Raw genomic sequence first — 16,509 nt, forward strand, 5'->3', positions numbered from 1 at the left:
GTTCCCTCACCCCCCGACACCGGAGGATAAAGTGGTAGAAAATGAACGAGTGAGTAAGCTTTAAAGGTCCAGTATTAACATTTAGGAGGGTTTATTAGCAGAAGTGGAACACACTTCTGTTTACTTCTGCTGTACATTATGCAAAGCAGTGTGGATCAGTGTGCTCTCTGGTGTGGATCCTTCCCTTGTAGATCTCCACAGCTTCACCCTTGATTGGTCAGGCCCCTGTGGCTGCAACTCATGTGTGCCTGCTCTGCCCTTTGCCTGATTGGTTTTGCACCCATGGTTGCCCTCCAATCACTGCTCACTGTCAGCCACACACCTGCTCCTAATACTCATTTGTTCGGGCCACTCTTCCCTGTGCTGGTTGTTATGTTATGTTGTGAAAATTCATTCTGTCTACTGATTGAACTTGTTTTTTTGGTTTGTTTTTTTAGAGAACTGGAAGTTTTCCTTTACCTTGTTAACCAGTTTCAGCGTGTGTCTTCCGCCCTCCTCAGAGCTGTCCCCTGACGTTCGGTGATGACGTGTCTCATCAGCTGCAGAGGCGTGATCTTCCCGTCAGATTCTCTCCACTATGAAAAAATACCACATCAACACCCCAGTCAGACCATACAAAAAACAACCCAAGGGTCCCTTAATTAACGTTAGTTAGTATTTTATTAAGCATGAATTAACTGTTTAATAATATATTAACAATCATTATCATGCATTATTTAGCATTAGTTAACATATTAGGTAATGCATTAATAAGCAGTTAATTAATAGTTACTACTCAATTTAATATCAAAGTTAATAAATTATTAAGCATTAATACAAGTTCAATGTAATTAGTTATTATTATGTATGCATTACTCAGCATTAATTAACATATTAGTTAATATATTAGTAAGCCGTTAATGTCTCTAGTAATCATTTACTAATGGTGTTTGGAGTGAATAATATTGAAGTATTGTGTGAAGAATATTAAGTAACAGCTAACTAATGCATCTACTAATCATTCGCTGTATGGTGTACATGTTACCTGGATGAGCATTAATAAACAATTAATCTTCTTAAAGTCTTAATTCATCATTCACTAATGCTGTGCTGTGTATGTTATCAGGTAGCCCTTAACTAACCTTACGTACGGTATTAACATGAGTAACCTGACCTAACCCTTAATAAGTGCCTCATAAGCATTAATTAACCGTAGTTAGACATTAGTGAATGTTTTTTGGACCCTTAGTGTAAAGTGTAAACATGTATTGTAACGTGTTTCAATAATACTTACGGTGAGTAGCCCTTAACATTCAAAATATATCATATCCATATCAAAACCAGGATAACATAACATGCAAATAAAATAACAGTAAATACACTGAGTTGTGTTCAGAGGTATCAAAAAAATGTGCTTAAGTGCTCTGCACTTAAACTGCACAAAAAATCACCCACCTACTTTGAACTCACAATTGAAATGAATTAAATCCCTTCAATAGCTTGTATTTACAAAATAAAAAATAATTTCGCGCTCAGCCGATAAACATCTCGTCTCACCGACGTAACTCCTCTAATTTAGTCACTCGTGCACTGGCCTTTTCTTTCTCCTATCACAGTTCAACTCTGGGTTTTTCTCCTTCTTTTCATCCTTCGTCAGTAACTGAGATTGGAAAAGAACGGTTATCATCGCACCTGCACTTCACCTCTGAGCTGACCTGGCCTGCGTAGCCCCTGATTGGCTGTTGAGGCTCGGTACCGCCCACGTGGGGTTACGTGAACTGAGTGGTGCATTAAAATACAATGGGACATTTAAAACTTTGCCGATGTAAACAAATAGAATCGGTGACATCTTTTAAATCACTTCTCAAAACTTCATTGGATTTTATTTATTTATTTTTTGTTTGTTTGGTTTTTTTCCCCCATGTAATTTCTGTTTTACATAAGATGCCTGATTTTGTTTGCCTAAGATCTGAAACTTTGTAACTTTGTTTTGAAAAGTGCTTTATAAATAAAGTTTTATTGTTGTATTATTTATAAATAAAAACAAGGCAATCAGAGATGGCAGACGTCACCCCATTCACGCAACAGGCCTCTGAGATTCTGTGGGAACAGTCAGCTGATAGACGATTGTTTGGTTGCAAAGGCAACCATAGTGTGCCAAAATGTTTAGGAAAGAGAGGAGAGAGGAGCCGTCTCTGCAGTCTCACCATTAGAGGTCACTAATTGATCCCACTCTGGGATTTTAAACTCATTCTAAGATCAATGGGAAGAGAGAGAGAGAGAGAGAGAGAGAGAGAGACTCTTTGGAAACATTAACTTGTTTTTAAGTCGTTTTTCAGCTTTAAAGTCTATCTAAGAAAATGCTGTTCCACGTCTGTTTAAAACAGGTCTCTCTTTTGAATTCAGACCCTGGGTCTCAATGAGATTCCTGCATAAAAACGGTTAAGAAAAAAATGGAACTTTAGGTAATAAAATGTGGTGTTTTTTTTTCAAATATAGAAAAGTATTTGTTGATATACAACAATGTGTTGTACTTTAAATCAGACATATCCACATATGTTCAGTCTGTGCTGATAAAACCAAAAAGATATGATGAAATAAAGTATGAACATTTGGTGGGGGTTTTGCAGTTTCCATTGTGCTGTTGATTACAAATATAAATGCAAAAGAGCTCTATGATAACCTGGGATCAGTTTTTAGGTTGAATAGTTTTTTGGAGCTGAAACAATTCACTTATTACAGACAGTTGTGTCTGTAATGCAATGTTCTCTCTCTAGAATTGTTTCGATTAAATGAAACTGAATTCAATTTGGATATCAGCCTCCTCCACCTGCACCGCCTTCCCACAAAGCTCAACCCTATTATACACAAGTCAAGTCAAGGAAGAAGTACTCAGCGACTGAGGGAGAGTGTGGAGCCAAGGCTCCATTATTCATTTCACAACGTGTCGCCCATGAAAACATTTCTTTCATTGTTTGAGAGGCTTTGCCAGTCAGCCAGGTAATAATATCAAACAAACACACGATTGATAATCTCCTCATGTACATATTTTTACGTTGGCCTTTATTCAAACATTTGGCCACACTCCTGAAAGTGTGTGCCGAGAATAATGCCGCAGTAAAATATCCAGTTTATGCCTCATAACTGTTATTTCCATCCAAGATAAACAGTAAAGCTTTTGTGTCCACATTAGGCTCATTACATGTGTCAATATAGTGAATTTATATAAATGTACTCTATGTTATTTGCTCAAAAATTCCAATATCTAATCAGCCATTTAATGCATTTAGATCTGTAGACATGGTCAACATAACCTGCTGAAGTTCAGACAGACCAAGAAAGCGGATTTATGTGACTTTGAACCCGAAAGGCTGGTTTGAGTATTTCACAAATTGCTGATGTAATGGGGTTTTCAGGCACAAACATCTCAGGGATTTCCAGAATGAATCAAAAAAATAATCAGCGAGCAGCAGTTCTCTGGGAGAAAATGTGTTGCTGATGCCAGAGGTCAGAGGAGATTTAAATGTGCCAGAAGGAATGCATGGTCTGATGTGCTGGGATTTTTTTTAATACACAACCATCTCCAGGATTTACAGAGAATGGTCCGACAAAAAAAAGTGAAATATCCAATGAACAGCAGTCCATGTTGATGCCAGAGGTCAGAGGAGAATGACCATGCTGGTTCAAATTGATGGAAAGGCAACAACAGCTAAAAAAAATGCTACTTACAACCAAGATACAAAGAAAACCATCTGTGGATGATTTAAAACGTTGAAGCAGACTGGCTACATCAGCGAAAGACCACACTGTGTGCTATTCCTGAACATTTATTAGGTGGCCTGTGTTTTAAAAGTTACAAAAGTTTTAAGGTTATGAGTCATAGGTTATAAGTCAAGCAATCTAATATTTGGGGGCTTTTGGTGGAAATAACACTGGCAAAAACTTGAGTTTTCCATTTGCTGTGTAATGATTACACAAGACACGAGAGTAGAATAGTAGATAAGCAACCACATCTACAGCAGTTTGTTTCTTTCCAACGAGCTAGTGTTTGAATAAACTCTATTATAGAGATCTGATACCCTGGGCCAGCCCAAGCCTTTATGGGGTGCTAAGCAAAATTTGATTTTGGGGCCCTTTATCAACGCCAGTAATAAAGCAGTAAATTACAAGATGAATTCTATGATTCAAACACACCTTTATCTCTTTAACCAAGACATTTTGCATGCTCCTCCCTCTTATCAGATACAAGCACTGATGTGCAGCTCAGTGTGCACATGCACATGAAAGTCAATGAATAACATTATCTGGCCTATTGAGTTTTTTCTATTTTTCAACAATGCCATGGCTTTTCATGTAAAAAAAATATATATATATAATGAAATGCTCTAGGGGGCCTCCTGGTGGCCACAGAGCCCTTTGTTTGCTTATGCCTTGGGCCGGCTCTGCCAATAGTTAATGTACTTCAATCTGGGTTTTCCAGATCTTTGATCTCTGAAGTCTTCAGTGGTGCAGAACATCAGTGTTGTCTCTATTCCTTTGTGGACCACCAAGTACCACACACGTCACATGTGCTACTTTGCACACACAGCATCAGCTGCAGCCAATGAGGAACCAGCACGTACATGCACCTGGCTGGAAAGAAAGCTGTTCTCGCAACTAGTGAGTGTTTGGCTAATCTCAGTTATCTGCACGTAAAGGTAGATCCAAAGCAAGCCAATAACACATGCATTTCAGTCTGTTGTGTGTTCCACATCTGGAGCTTTCTGTGCGGACTGTCTTATCATCGTGCAGCCAAAGCCTGCACAATGCAAAGTTCTGCATATTCATTCATTCATCTTCTCCTGCCTTATCCTAAGGCCACAAAGCAACAGACAATCCACTCTCAAACTCACACCTACAGTTACATATTGAGTGTCTAATTTGCCTAATCCCCAAATCTGCATGTTTTTGGACAGTGGGAGGAAACGAGAGCAAACACACACACACACATACACAGGAGAATGTGCAAACTCCACGTGAACGCAGGTCTTCTTGCTGCAAAGTGTTAACCACTACACCAACCGTGTGGCTCCAATTTCTGCATATTAATTTGCACAGATCTATTTATAAAGACGACCTTTTGAGGAGGATGCCTGATTTGACACAGGACTTTTTGTTCAAAGGAAGATTATCTGAATTATTTGAGTTGACATCTTGTAGTTCAGTACCATCAGGTTTTACTGGGGACGGATGGTAAATCATGACTTTCCCTTCATGTTTTATCTATTTTCTTTCTGTTCTGTCTGTGTTTGAGTGGGTTTTCTCTGGGTACTCTGGTTTCCTCAGACCATCAACATATGTGTTAGAGTAATAATGCTGCCAGAGCCCACGACCAAGGCACTGACATTCTATCCTGAGCTGGTCCCTGGGTGCTGCCCACTGCCCCTAGTTCTAGGAAGGTCCCCGATACAGGATGGGTAAAATGCAGAGGACAAATTTCCTCATTGGGCAAATTCACCTTAACCTATGAACAGTTTTCAAATACTTAGTTTTTGCATCAGCTGTGATATTATTAGACTGGATTTTGAGAATTCCAAGTACATTATGTGCTAAGCACAAACAAAGCGTGACAGACAGTAACACAACACTGATAAAGGTGGGCCTTGCTAAGAGTCAATAGGGACTTTAGGGTTTAAGTTGTCAAAAGGCTTAAGTCTAGGAATATGTTTGACAATTTATGTCACAGTTAGACAATATTTTTAAGCTATAAATGCACCAAAGTCCAAAAAGAAAAGCAGCTTTGCACAGTATTTGCTGGAATTCTGCTGCCTCATTTGGTATGTTTGTGTCTCTTAGGTAAATCCAAACAAAGAATTTCAAACACCAAAGTCAAAAAACAACACACTGAACTGACAGAAGCAGAAGTGGATTAACAACTCCTGTGTGCACTGATGTAAAATCTCTGAGTGGTTTACAAATGTCAGTTTCCAGACGGACAAAAGCTGTCTGACAATGACGAAAAGCAGCAAACACATTCTCAAGATATCATATATTTATGATAAGGAGGCTTTAGTGGATTTTAGTGGTTAAGCTTTTTGTTAAACTTGCTAAAATACATACATACATAAAATACATCGCTTCAAGCAGCCATGTTGTTAATCAGAGCAAGTTTCCAGATCAACTAAGTCATTCGTTGATCATAACGTCAATAACTTATACAACCAGACTTTATAAACCTTAACTATCACTGTCGTAAAAATGGAGGTCTTATATTTGATAACGTTTGCTGGCTGTTGACTAAACTCACTCACCAAGTGCTCTGTTAAAAGTTTTGCTCAACTAAAGAAATCAAAGATGTATTAATGCTGCCAAGCTTTGAGAGACAATCTTTTTCTTAGAAAACAAAAATGACAGTTTAGCACTGACTCTCTGCTGTGACATGAGGAAGGCAGACACAAAGCCAAATAGAATCCCTTTAAAAAAAATAAAGGGAATAAAATGGAGAGAGACAGAGCGAGTGAATTCTGACTGAACACATCACACGTCCTCCTGTCATCCATTTGTTTTCCTCACATCCTCCCAACACCTTACATGCAGAGATTAGAACACAGTTGGCCTCTGTCTGCAGACTGTAGTCCAAAAGGACCGATGCAATTTCTTTTCTTTCTTCTTCAGCCTATTGTCAGGGGAGGCTGTTTCAGACTCCTTCATTCAAAGAGCGTCTGCTGAAAACACTGGTCTCCTTTGCTGCACAGTAAGTCAAAGCTTATATGGAGGCTTTGTCCAAGAAAAGGATGGTTTTTATTATTTCTCGTAAAAGTAATTTCCTTGGTACCAGATTTACTCACCAACAGATGAGCAGTTGACTGTAAACGTCTACAACTTCCAACAAGAAACAGGTCAGACAGATTTAGCCTTCAGTTAATCAGAAAGAGCACATGAGCAGAGGGTGAAGTTGTAGTGTTCATGCTAAATACAATGAAAAGGCCACTTTTTTTAACATATTATATATATTATCATTATTATTATTATTATTATTATTATTAATACATTTGATGCTACATACACTATTGCCGCAAAGCAAGAAGGACCTTCGAGTTCTTCCTCCCGCAGACACAAAACACGCAGTACCCGGATTGGTTCCAGCTCCCCCTGTGACCCTCATGTGGTGGATAAAGTAATAGACAATGAGTGATTATTCATTATGAGGTACTGGCACACAGGAGCATTACAGTAAGTCTCCTATTTTGACTATTATCACCACTATACAGCAACCTTAATGCAGAAAAATCTGCATTGGTGCGGAACATCAGTGTCATCTGAGTTCCTTTGTGGAGTTCCATACAGCCCAGCAATTTCTACACCACACAAACAAGGCAGACGCTGCAAATACAAAGCAATGTGTGAGGAGATTATTTCTATTTTCCATCACATTTAATTACAAATGCACAGCAGCAGCTGGCTCTCAGCACGGTTAGCGTCTGCCCAACCTCCCAATTCAGTAAATTGCTTCACTTTCATGTCAAAAAAAATAAGAAAAACATAAATGTTTCTCTTAGATTTTTGTCATTTTATGGAAATAGTAAGACTTTATCAGGTCGTCCGGTTTACTTTTACCCCACATATGGACCTCAAGTGCAGGACACTTGGTCGACGGCAAAGAAATGTGACCAGTGATGACACACCACAATAATTATAGCAACTACCTTATAGCAGCTGATGAGTAATGAGACTGATGAGACTAGAAAAGTGCTATAAATACAGACCATTTACAACCATTTCTGTGAACGAAGACCAAACAGAGGCAGAATAATAACGTCAACAAAAACCAAAAGTTACGCACTGCAGCTTTGAATGAGAATGAGGGTAATTATCAATGATTCCACCTGAACGATGGCTGAACCAGCCGTAAAGCTGTCGATCGGTCTCTTGTTGATGCAGACTAGAGCCAACGTTGCTGCACAAACTGCTCTGATTTGCTTTAAGTTGGAAAAACTGAGATGTGCAAAAAAAAGCGTTCAGTTTTCACAGGAATCCATTCAGACTCCGGTTCCAGCGTTCCACATATTAAATAAAAATAAATAATTAAATATCTAAAGTTAGAAACATTGTCTCAAATGAAGAGTTAAATGATTTAAACTATAGAATAATATTTCTTAATGAGAGAATAAAAAATAACCACAGGGCAGCACTGAGTTTATTGCTTTTGTAAAATGTAAATGTCTTTTATTAACAATAAAGGACTACGAGGAGAAACTTCTTTAAATGTTGAAAAAAAGATTTTACTATTTCACAACTGTGGTGCAAGAAGAAAAATATTAATCGAATAAAAACATAATGAAAGGAACCTCCATTCCTCTTACTTGTTTTCCTCTCCTCCCTCCATATAACATGTTGTTTGCTGAATGTCATGATCTATGATCTGAGGCGTTATTTTGACTGCTTTGTGAAACAAATTTGTTTCGAGAGCTGTCTTCTACCGAGATGAACGACGTTGTCACTAATGGAGGGATCAGCCTTCTTGTCATTGCATAGCAGGAGTAAAAATGTTGGATTTGAAAATGAGACGGATGAATGGATGATCTTTCCCTCATTATGGAGTTTTCCCCAATGATTGACTTTTTATCATCAAACCATTATAGCAAATGAACATCACTCATGTATAATTTAGTGTTATGACTTAATTTATCGAGTTAAAGCTGACACACACACACACACACACCTCCCTCACTGCTTTTTTTTTGTGTGTAAATGAGAATGTGTTCCGTTCAACCTGCCAAATCAAATAAGAGTTTATTAATTCAGAGTCATTCAAATGCCTTTTGTGTGTTTGCCTATTATTACCATTATCACCCACACATCAAGAGCTGATTTGCTTCAGCAAACACACGTATCATCTCATCAGAAATACACAAATGAGCCTGGGCTTTTTGTGCCTTTCATACACTGAACACGACCACACCAGTGGGGGCTGACGAGATTTTATTTGGGGTGGACGCAGCGTGTAAAAGTCAGTTTTCAGATGTGCCGTAAACCAATATTATACTCTCATACTCTGGAACAATGTTTGGAGCCCAACTTTTCACACTTTTAATACCGGGACCCAAACATGACAATCTATCTGACCCAATGAAACATTTGTGCATAACATAAGATTTCTTTCTTTCTTGTTTTAGCCACTCAATCACACTTTGCTCTGATCTCCATGACTACACTACATTTAAAAAAATATTTATCTTAAAACTTCAGGTCTGTGATTCTTCTTCATATGTATGTAGAACAGGTGGGGTGGCTCCCTTGCGCCCCCTATTGAACTGGACTAGCCGTGAGAAGCAGACTGTGTGAAATGCAGGTAGAGAAGGTGAGATCAAGTGTGTAATTGTAATTAATTAGCATCTTAAAAAGTTAAAGGTCATTTCCCGAGAGTCAATATTAATTTCGCACATAATGAGATACAAACAAACAAACATGATAAATCCTGTTTTGCATTTATCGATCACTGAAGCCATAAAAACATAGACACCTAGGTGTTATGAGCCATTGAGAGGAAAATGGGCTGCTTTTTTTGTCCTCACTCCCAATAAATCTATTTAATTGAGTCAAGAAAAGCAATTAATAGTATATTAGTAAGTGTTTACAGGTAATTTATTTCCACAATTAAACCTTTCAGAGTTTTGAAACAGAAGTGCTGAATCAGCCTGTCAGCAAATCTCATGCCGCTCAGCTACATTTTTTGGTCCTCAAACCGAGCCACACAATGGCACACGTGGCTAGCACTGTTGTCTTTATTGACCTTTGGAGCGCTGCTCATCACCAGAGCAGCAGGGCAAATGAACGATTGCCGATGCTCTATGACGTAAAACTTGAAAGGGATTTGTGAATGTGAACTGAACCAATGCATCCAATTTCAAATCAGCTGTAAACCAACGAAGCAGACTATTAGGTGTGAATGCACATTATATCTACTCAAGCATCTATCAAACCAAGAAAATTCATAATTAAATAAATAATTAAAAATGAATTGTGTCTGCCTGTGGCTTGGCTCTTTCCACTTCCTACATGCAGTCATATAAGGGCGTCTCCTAAGACCTCAGGTCTTTTGACAAAAAACCCTGCAAACTGACATTAAGTTGGCCTAATGTGTGCACCCAAATGAGCGCAATGAGGGAATAAATTGTGCTAAATAGACTCAAAGTGTGTGGTTAAATGAATGAAAGTTAAAGATAATGATCAAGTCAGAGGTCACACACTGAAGGGTTGAGATTAAAATCTGCCCTGCAGTCGTAAACATATGCATTAAACTAATCGAGAAGAAGCATTTTAAATGTGTGGAGAGTGATGCATCATTTAGGCTTTAAAGTAAGCGTGTGTGCGTGTTATAATGATGTGGCTTTAAACGCATTTTGTGTTCTTTCAGTTTGAGCTACTACTACTCATATTCTCATACAGAGCACGCACACTGCTAACAAAGCTAAAGGGCTCGCTCCCCTCCTCTTTATGCCAACGCTATCCAACAGATTAGCCAGCATCACTTCAGTCGCGGGAGCAACTAATCTGCTCTACACACTGTGAGGCAACCTGTGGCTCATGATTGTGCGCCAACAACAACAAAAGCAACAGGAGGAAAGTGTTCATTGTGCTCATAAAAATTTAAATCATTACCTAGATCTGCAACAATGTTTTACCTCTTCAGATATTAGCACAGCATACAGCATGCCTGCTTTTATAATAATCTCTTCATTATTTCTTGAGAGGTTCATGTAAATGTTGAAAGATGCACTGTAAAAAAGTACTGGATATATTCTGGAAACTGTCTATAATGTAGATTCTTTTTTTACTTTTTATAGTCTTATTGTTAATATCTTTCTATAATGTATTTTCTTTATCTATGTAAATTTCCCCACTGTGGGACTAATAAAGGACTATTTTATCTTATCTTATGCCTCCTACAGACTGAAATTTCAGTAACCTGAAAAGATTATTATAAATCACACTGTGCAACATGGATCTAATGAACCTAGCATCAAGAATGATGCATGCAGACTGTACGATGCCACTTATTGAATCCTAGGTCATTGTGAGGGAAATCCATAACCCTTGATCAGTTTTTAGCATAATTAAAAATCATTTATTATAAACAAATGAGTATCAGACTTTGGAAGAAACTTGATTTAAACAAATTTGGATGTGGCACAGTTGCAGGTCTGAGTATTTCAGAAACTGTTCATCTACTGGGATGTTCACACACAACCATCTCCAGGATGGACAAAAAGGAAAATATCTACCAAGCAGCAGTTCTCTGGGAGAAAACACCATGCTGATGCCGCGGGTTAGAGGAGAATGAGCAGCCAGCTTCAAAATGTTAGAAAGGCAACAGTAACTCAAATAACCACTGGTTACGACCTCAGTGTGATGAAAAACCATTTCTGAACACATTGAACTTCAAAGCAGGCTTCTTACAGGCTGACCTTCATTTTCACAGCTTTAAAGCAACCGCAATTACAAATGCAGCGAGCTGCTACATCCAGTACAAAAGACTCAAAGTCAAAATGCTTCTTAATGTGGAAAAACATTTACCAAGGCTGTGTCGATAGAAAAGCTGCTCGGTGAAGCTGAAACACAAACCACACGGAGATAACAGTCAAAACAACTTTTGAAACATCGTCTGTTTTTAGATTCGCAGAACAGTGATTTCTCAAGGAGGTTTTCGCACATTTGCTCGAGTGATTTCCAGCAGCTTCCTTTCACACCTCGTAATCACACGCCCACTCTTTTCTCTCTCTTTTCTCAATTATTCTTTTTGTCTCGCCCACAATAATCTTCTTTGATACCTGGACAGATTAGCTCCTTATATTTAGAGGCAGAGAGTCATTTTCATACAAGAAGGAACCTTGGCATTGTGTAAACTGTTCTGGACACAAGTGGACCATTCAATCATAACAACAACGGTGTTTCCCATCCCATTTTAACGCACACCAAAGTGAAATAAAACTCTTAACTCTTGGCTCTTAACGTATTCCAACAAAGACTTGAGTATTCTATTATCCTCTTCAATCAGTTTGTAATGTTGTTTCATGCTGCAATTGAAAATCCCGTCGGTATAATTACAGTAATACTAATGATGCTCATTAATTCATTAAAGCCATTTAATCTGGTCTTCTAATTTGCAGATCTCGTGTTACAAACGACCAGCAACTAAGATGAGGAAGAGACTCACAGTGCCACACCCATATTAATTCTTTATGTTAAAGGTTTAGGTTTATTGCCAGAAATTGAATATACTATCCATAAATATGTTTCTATTTATGAGGCCGCAAGAGGGTGGACTTCATTAAAGCACAAGCCTGGCCTAAAGTACATATAAGAGCCTTATTCTAAGGTTATGAAAACCAAACTTTCTTTCTTTTAGAGTGATTATATACTTATACAAGTATAGGTAGCAGCAATATTTTACTACTGCTACTACTACTCAGACTGTTTCTGCCAATAAAGCCTCCACACTAGATCTTTAATGCAGGCAAAAGTCGATACACAAAATCTAATCCAGCGAGCCAAATGTACAAAATCATTCCGCTAGATGCAGGGTCGACAAGGTGAAGTCAAAAATCAAAAGTCCCAAAAGCACCATGAGCTACAAACAAGAGGTAACGTAGAACATAAAACAAGAAGCAGCAAAAATATATATATGAGAAGAAGAAGAAGTAGCTAAGGTGATACAAGTGAATCTATTCAGAATGAGGCAGATAATCAAACGCACATGGGGACAGGAAATGTTCAAGATCTCATCAATATTTCATGATATAGAAAAGCACTTAAGGTTTGAAGTGAAGTTACGCACTAAATAAAAATACCTTCAAGTCTGTCATTTTACAGTATGAGAAGATGAGCTTTGCCTTGATTTTTCTCAAGTTCACGTAACAGTGGAACAATTTAATCACATTAACTGTTGGCCTCAAGCCAGCAGCAGCAGGCGTGCCAGGGTTTGAGCATCATGCTCAAGGGCGCTTTAGCAGAGCTTGTTTTGAAAGAAAGATCTATATTACTCACGATCGTATTAAAGATGAGTTCAGGGATTCAAAGTGGCCAATGATGCTTATGTATCACAAGACACCTCACGCTCACACAATTCAGTCCAAACTAATAAACAGAAAAACAAGACATTTGTTCTTTTGGTGTCACTTTAGTTTGATAGTCATTTCTGACTCTCTACAAGTAATCAACAGGTAATCTGGTAATCTGTCAACTATAGGATAGTCTATGATTTGATGTTTACTTGAAAATAAACATAACTTTCAAGTGACAGATTATCTACTAATTAGAAGTAGTTCGTCAACTAATGAGATGAGCACAAAGACACAATCTACACTGCACATATTTTGTATCTGCTTGAAATATGAAATATCTGCTTATGACAGATGGAGAGTCAACAATGGACTATTAAAATAAAGTGTTACCCTTCTTTTTGGCAGCATGGCTGTGGAAATCTATTCAATACTTTTTGAGACTTTTGAGATGTTCCAAAAAAAACTGACTTTTTCAAATTGCTGCTAACATAGCTAAAAAAATACACTCACTGGCCAATTTAGCAGGTACACACAGCACCTAATAAAGTGGTGGGAGTGGCACTCACTGTGGTTCTTCTGCTGCTGTCAACCCATCTGTTTCAAGGTTTGCAATACGATGGACTTGTTGGTTTGAATGTGTGGTTATTTGAGTTTCTGTTGCTTTTCTATCATTATTGAAGCAGTCTGGTCATTCTCATCTGACCTCTGGTGTCAACAATTTTCTCCTGCAGATCACTGGCTGCTTTTCTCTTTTTCAGATCATTCTCTGTAAACATTCTCTGTAGAGATGTACGTGAAAAATCCCAGTAGATAGTAGAACAGTTTCTGAAATACTCAGGCCAGCCTGTCCGGCACCAGCAACCATACTGTCTTTAGCAGAACTGTGCTATCCCTCACACACTCTTTTGGGGTTCATACTTTTGTAAATCTGAGCTAGCTGTAGCTGGTACTTGGTTAAGGTGTGTGTGTATGTGTTTAGTGCCATAAAACAATACTCATGAGACCCTACAGATTCTGAGGACTCCGGGTCGGCAGCCCTGATCTTGCAAGGCTGGTCTTCCACTAACAGACAGTACACTGTAACAAATTTCCTGTAGAATTTACAGTAAAGAACAGGCAAAAAAGTTGCCCATAAAGTGCTGTAAAAGTGTTGTTAATTACTGTAAACATTAATTACAACATATTACTGGATACGTTTTACAGGTTTTTGCCGTATATAAAACACAACAATGTATTGTTTTATATGATAAACAACCATTTATTGTATTTTAATTTACAATATTATCTTGTATCCCATTCAAATTACATGAGTTACCTGCCAACTATTTTTGCCACTAAATAGCTGTTACTTGTTCATAATTCATTATTTTATTGTAGAATGTTTTTACAGCTAATATAGGTTTGCTTGTCATGTTTTGCAAATTAAGCACGGTCATTTTTTTGTAATTGTAATTATTTTCAGCTATTAACAATAATAATAAAACAAGAGTCAGTGCTGCAACAATACAAAACATTTATTAACACTCAATACCCGATGTGTATATTTTCAAACTCACACAGACATGAACAAACTCACATAAACATACACCAGACTGCACAAGACTTGCAGCCACACAGTGTAACTTTAAATTAACTACTGTAATTTGCAGCAACAAAGTCAAATGTGTAAAAAATAACCACATCTTGGAACCATTGTTTTTTTGTTTTTTTTATACAAAACAGTGTGCCATTATTGTTTCTTTTGCAAATGGGCTCAAAGCCATTCAAAGTCCATTAACCTTTTTAGAAGTGCAGAGACATGAAGGTTGACATTGCTGTTCCACTTCTCTTGCACCTTCCCACTTCTTGGACTGATCCACTTTGTGGCCTTTGTGCCAGACGTTGGGTTGATCCCCAGGAAGCATCTGAAGTCACAAAATCAGGAAAAAGACACTTAATGAAATACATTGTTTACAAAAGACAAAACCCATAGATCTCCCCTGCGTTCCCCGACCACCGCTTTAGCTTAAGTCATCAAAAGCTGTGCAGGCTAGGCTAGAGACGAGTTTAAGACGAGACCCAGACTCTATCAGCGGTAGTGATTGGGTCTCGTCTTTCACTTGTCACCCAACGGTGCGTAGCATTACAGCCTCTGAACCAGCCCATAGACAACGCAGCGGCTACCGGAAAAAAAAAAATCGAAATAGCAGAACAGATTGACTGCATTTTCGCGGTGACATGACACACAAATATTTAAGACCCATGCCATCTGAATTTAAGACAATTTAATACTTTTTAAGGCCTTATTTTTAGGAAAATTGATTTACGACTTTTTAAGGACCTGCGGCCACCCTGAGTTCATGGACGATTCGTGAACGATAGGAAGTTTCTGACTAACTACCTTCACCAGATAAATGATGATAGTGGTCGATATTACTGTGAAAAAAAAATGTTTTGTGCACATAACACACTGCTCCAAAGCCTACTGCACTGAAACATCTGATGTATTCTTGGTCTGAAAGTAGTTACAGAAGTGAACCAGACGAAGCAGTCAGAGAATGGCTCATTCGTGATTCGCAAGTCCTTTTAATGAACTGAACGAGGAGAACTAGTTCGCGACAAAGAATCGTAATAATAATTCCCATAATACTAAATTGTACCACACAAATCTTCATAATACAATCCAGCAGTTACAACACTCTAGTGTATCTTGCTGTTCTGTGGTTTTTGCTGGTTAACATCTTCAAAAAACAGTGCAGTTTTGAGTCCCACACCCCGTATATTCCAACTAAGGCGAATAAAATGATGCCAAATGCTGTTAGTCACACAAATAAATAAGGAAACATTATTCTTACCAAAATGTTGTTTTTGCAGCTTTCTCTCCTCACCTCACTTCAAGGTTGATTCGATCCTGTCGGCGACACACGTAACTTTCTCACACCGAGTTTCGACAACGTACAGTAGCACCTAACTACCTTAGCTAGCGGCATGTTAGCCTAACATTTTAGCCTTCCATTAAACTGCAGAGCCTGGGATTACACTCGTTTGAAAAATATTCTTGAGCTAACTTTATTTTTAGTTAGGCAAGTGCAAACCAGGCTGACACACGATTAAATCATATTGCATGTTATTACTTGAATCACATTTTGAAGAGAAACTAGCAAGGTTGGTTTCCAGCCATGATATGCCAGGTGAAAGGCATAGCCTCAAAAAAGGTTACTAAAGTCATATTGTTAAAAACTAAAATAATTACTGTTTAATTCGGGTAAAATGTAACATAACCATGCATACAATCTTGCCTAGTTTCTCTTTAATAGTTTAGACTAATAACATAATACTTACTTACTCTTTATTGAGTGGATGAATGCTGGGTTCGCTCTCCTCCTCCCGCCATCAAATGCCTATCCTCTTGCAAACTGCCAATATTAGCCTAACAGTGTTTAACTGTAAATGTATCATTTACAGTCAGAACCAAGTGAAGACATAACCATGCTGTAATTTTAAAATG

At 38.0% G+C, this 16,509-nt stretch overlaps 1 long non-coding RNA gene across 1 annotated transcript; it reads right to left on the bottom strand.

The window, feature by feature from the left end:
• Window positions 1-14,801: 14,801 nt before the first annotated feature.
• Window positions 14,802-16,421, bottom strand: LOC131464494 (uncharacterized). The gene is made up of 3 exons (XR_009241180.1): window positions 16,348-16,421; window positions 15,857-15,912; window positions 14,802-14,926 (listed from the first exon to the last, which is right to left on the bottom strand). It is a non-coding gene; the product is annotated as an uncharacterized LOC131464494 (long non-coding RNA).
• Between the last annotated feature and the right edge of the window lie 88 nt (window positions 16,422-16,509).

The sequence above is a fragment of the Solea solea genome, chromosome 8 (genome assembly GCF_958295425.1).
Source record: "Solea solea chromosome 8, fSolSol10.1, whole genome shotgun sequence".
NCBI classification, from domain to species: Eukaryota; Metazoa; Chordata; class Actinopteri; order Pleuronectiformes; family Soleidae; genus Solea; species Solea solea.